Source organism: Aplysia californica, unplaced genomic scaffold (genome assembly GCF_000002075.1).
Source record: "Aplysia californica isolate F4 #8 unplaced genomic scaffold, AplCal3.0 scaffold00410, whole genome shotgun sequence".
NCBI lineage: Eukaryota > Metazoa > Mollusca > Gastropoda > Aplysiida > Aplysiidae > Aplysia > Aplysia californica.
In genome coordinates, this window is record NW_004797680.1 from 28,995 (window position 1) to 33,459 (window position 4,465).

General features: G+C 39.5%; 1 protein-coding gene across 1 annotated transcript in view; it reads right to left on the bottom strand.

Annotated features, from left to right (window-relative positions):
• LOC106012546 overlaps positions 1-4,143 on the bottom strand; it is a gene marked incomplete in the record, with an annotated part of 11,352 nt that extends 7,209 nt beyond the window's left edge. The window contains 1 exon segment of the mRNA XM_035971278.1: positions 3,958-4,143.
• Positions 4,144-4,465: the final 322 nt, after the last annotated feature.

Here is a 4,465-nt window from a genome sequence, read left to right on the forward strand (position 1 = left end):
TTTTAGAGAAGAAAACTTTGTGGTCGCTACCCGGAATCGAACCCGGGACCTTTGAATGAGAGGCCAAGACCTTAACCTCTAGGCCACGAGAGCCCCCTTCCAAGAACTTAACGAAAGTTGTTTGGATCACTATCCCGATCTTGCAGCTACAGACTTCTGTTTGTTTTGACCAATGCAGCAATATCTAACCAGGAAGTAAATCATGGAAGACACGCACTTTGTGGAGCATGTCAGAGATTGGGCATAAAGGTTTACTGGAGGAATAGCATGCATTTACTTGAGTAGTGGTGAACAAAACAAAACAAAAAACCCACATTGAAATGTAATGTTTATAGGGACTTTGTTGAGAAGAAAAAGGAAATGCTTAGCCACCTGTGTAAGTCGTATCACAGTCCGTAACAGGATGTTACATGTTATAGCCGTTTCTGTTTAAATCCAGGACAACCCTGGTATATTTTTCCCTCGAGACATTCTACACAATTTGTAAGTTCGACTTCGTACAGCAGACGCCTTGAAAAGGAGGACAAGTGTCTTTTTTATTATTTGTTTTGTTTTGTTTGTTTGGGGTTTTTTTCTTGTTGTACAATGGCGAAGTGCTTACCAACCCCACCGCCTACTCCGTTATACATTTGTGTCACGACACGGTGGAATCAGGCGCTCGTCTGTTTTGAGGCAAGTGGAGGTAATGGTGTCATCTTAAGGCTTGTTCATTTGTTTCGTTTTCGGTGAAAAAAAATACTTATCTATCTTGAAAACGATCACAGATATTTGTTTTTTTTAAGAAGGTGGTGTTGCCTGGTTTCAGAGGTAAAATTAGCGAGCTAATAAATAGCCGCCAAAGTTAGGTGACTTCCACAGCTTTATAGTTTTTGAAACCTTTCAAAATTACATTTTACGAGCTCCTGAGTTAACCACAATGCCTCCGATTGATTATCTTCTTGTTCTTGTTCTTCTTGCTCTTGTTCTTGTTCTTGTTCTTCTTCTTCTTGTTCTTCTTCTTCACACGTTGATAATATAAACACGACCCTTTTACGTATTATTATGTGCACATGAGTATATTAGAATGATTTAGATTTTAAGAATGCTAGAGTCCGAGATATGGAACTTTCGGCTGTGAGCAGTGGATATGGCTGTTTCAGACAAAGTGTGTGTTTGGCATCGAGGTGAAACCAGGCGCTTGTCAAAATTGACTTACTGAGTTTTGGATAACCGCTCTATTGTTTCCAGATCACATGATCAAGATCTATTTTACTACAGGTTGTCTCACGGATGAATTGATCTTCATAGTACTTCGGCTATCAAAACATCTATCTCTAACTATACAGAACGCCTGCTATAACTAGTCACTACCTTAGAATTACAAAGATCTATCTGACAGTTTTAGGTCGTTTTGAGTTACAAAGACCAGGAGGTCAGAAACCAAATGTTCTATGTGCTCTATCAAAACCGTAGGATTATTCGAAGTTTTTATCAAGATATTCAAAGAATCGTGTTCAAAAACGTTTGACAGGTTGTGGAATTCAGCTCAAACTTCTCAAACTTGGAACTGAACAGATAAAACTTTGTAATCCTAAGGTAGCGCAATGTTTCCACACCCAATGTAAATACAACAATGTGTCACAGCATGGTGAAATTAGGCGTTCGTCAATTTTGGGGCTTCATGATAATATGTAGACATAGGTTGAAACTTCTGAAATTCTATACACGGTTAACCCTACCTCACGGCTGTGAATGCTGAACAATCACTAAGGACAGTGAAAATGAAATAGAAGCAACAGAAATGTGGATTCTTAGGAAACTGCTGATAATATTTTGGAAGGGAAATGAATCAAACGAGGTAGTACTTAATTAAGCTCCCGAAAGCCACTAGTTGATATAAAGAACCAGGAAAAGACGAAAACTTGAACCGACATAAAGGCCTGGAACATATTATAGCTCTCACAGGCAAAATTAAAGGCAATCGAGGCAGGGGTAGACCCAGAGCAATCAGCTTCGAGAGCCTAAACAGATGGACGACGGGGAAAGATCAGGATAATGTAACTTTTGAAAGAGCACCCAAGCAATAGGAACGAATGGAGAACCAAAATGATGATGATGATAATAGAGTTATTGGTATCATCTTAAAGCATGCTAAATTTGTCTTGCCGTTAATAAAACAAATAATCATCTGTGATCAATAGAAGTCGAAATACATGTATTTGCAGTCGCAGAAGGTGGGGGTCACCTTGTGTCAGAGGTAAACTTAGCGAAACAATAGCCGCAAAAGTTTGCTGACTACCAATGAACAGGAGTCCTTAGAAACTGCAAATTTACATTCATTACGTACCTTTGATCAACCTTTCTCAATAAAATCACCGTAGGAATTTGGTTTTAAATTTTTAAAGGTACTGAGGTCAAAACCAAACAAATAAAGCAACAGCATCAATACGTTGTTTAACTCTTTGAAGACGCAAACTCTGGTTATTCGAACCTTTGAAGAAGCTCAACTTCGTTATTCATTTAGATTTTAAACAACACATTATTTTCTTTTTTTTCTGAGCCCTAAAAAGTAAAAAAAAAGAATTCAGGATGCATATTGTGAAATGTTACATCTCGTGTTTCTGGTTTGTGCATGAAGGTTCAAAATGAGCCACAACATTGGCTTTGATCCGTTTCTGTGTTTCTGGTCGGACAAATGTGTCCGATACGTCCCTAAAGAGTTAAATAAAAATTGCCCAACGGACGGAAATATGGTTTTGTGGTAGGTCTTTACTCACCGGAGTTTTAGGTGGTGTTTTTCGTGTGAGCACTTCGAAGGTCCGTGCAAAGTCAAGATCATGTCAGCTGCAGTGTTGTGAGTTAATTGAGTGTTCGGAGAGTCACTACAGTTTCTTCGATTTCGTTATTCTCACAAGCGTCTCATTTTACCACGGTGCCACACCAATACTTTTGTTTTGTTTTTGTTTTTGCAAGTGTTTTTACGGCGCTCGCAACTGCATAAGGCCATATGAGCGCCTGGGACACATTAAGCTTTTTCAGTTGGTAGGAAATTTTAAATTTTGCCCGGGTGGCGGCCGAAGTCTACTCTTATCGATTTTAGACCATCAAGGGATCTTTAACGTGCACAATTTGCACACGGGTCCTCCGAGATTTTTCGCCCTTGTCCGAGAAGGCTAGGTGTACATCTTTCCTACCTGAAGATCAGGGGTGTGGCTGAAAGACAGCAGTAAGAAGAAGCCAAAAAGTAGCAGTAGAAAGGCTGTAGAAAGAATCAGGAGCCCAGAGGAGAGGGACAAAGGAGATGAGGGAGTGGGGGCAGAAAGAGGAGACGAAACCAGACAACAGAACATTGCTAGAGAGCAGGAAATGAGGTGAAATGAGACAATTTTAGAGAACACATTTTTTCGGTCGCTACCCGGATTCGAACCCAGGACCTTTGAATGAGAGAAAACACATCAACCTTTAGGCCACGAGAGCCCCCCACCAATACTTTAAGAAATAAAATACAAAGGAGCCAACTCGATCCGTGAAGGGAAGATCGACATAACGCGAGTGGGAATAAATGTTTGTTTTCGTCTGTGCGTCCGTATGTGTCTGAATGTCTGTAGAAGTATGCGTTTATGTGTTTGTATGTGTGTGTGTGTGTGTGTGTGTGTGTGTGTATGTGTGTGTGTGTGTGTGTGTGTGAGTGTGTTTATTTGAGTGACATATAGTTGTATTTGTGTATCATTGAAATTGTACGTATGTTTGGTGTCTATCTATCTTTTTATCTATCTGTCTATCTATCTATCTATCTTCCTACCTATCTGTCTATCTATCTATCTATCTATGCTTTCATACCTAAGTATCTACTTAATCACTTACTTACTTACTTACTTACTTACTTACTTACTTGCTTGCTTGCTTAATTACTTACGAGTACTTGCTTTCTTGCTTGCTTACTTATTTACTTACTTACTAACGTACATAGTCTCTTACCTTTTACTTCAGCGAAGAAAAAGAATTGGCGCTCACAAGAACATCTGTGTTCTAAAAAGTGGTCAAAATCTGTAGCAACCATTTCCTCCTCTCTTACCCGTCTTCCGTACAGAATGAAGTGTTGCGCATACACACCGCGTTGTATCGTATGTATAGAGAACCTGATTGAAAACTTGTATTCCAGGAAGTAGCTGATGCTTGGGCGGTGTACAATAGCTTTCTATTCATGGGCGTTTGCTCGTTTGTATTTAGATCTTCCTTATGGACAGTTTTGAAGTGTACGGTATCGCTCGTACAGTGGTAGTTTTGTTCCTGTTCTATGCACACCGATTTCCTTGCAAAACGGATGTTGTTGTTGGTATTGTTATTGCTTTTATTGTCGTTCTTCTTCATATAATAATTGTTCTTGTTGTTGTTGTTGTTGTTTTTATTGTGTGTGTATGTGTGTGTGTGTGTGTGTGTGAGAGAGAGAGAGAGAGAGAGTGAGAGAGAGAGAGAGAGAAAGAGA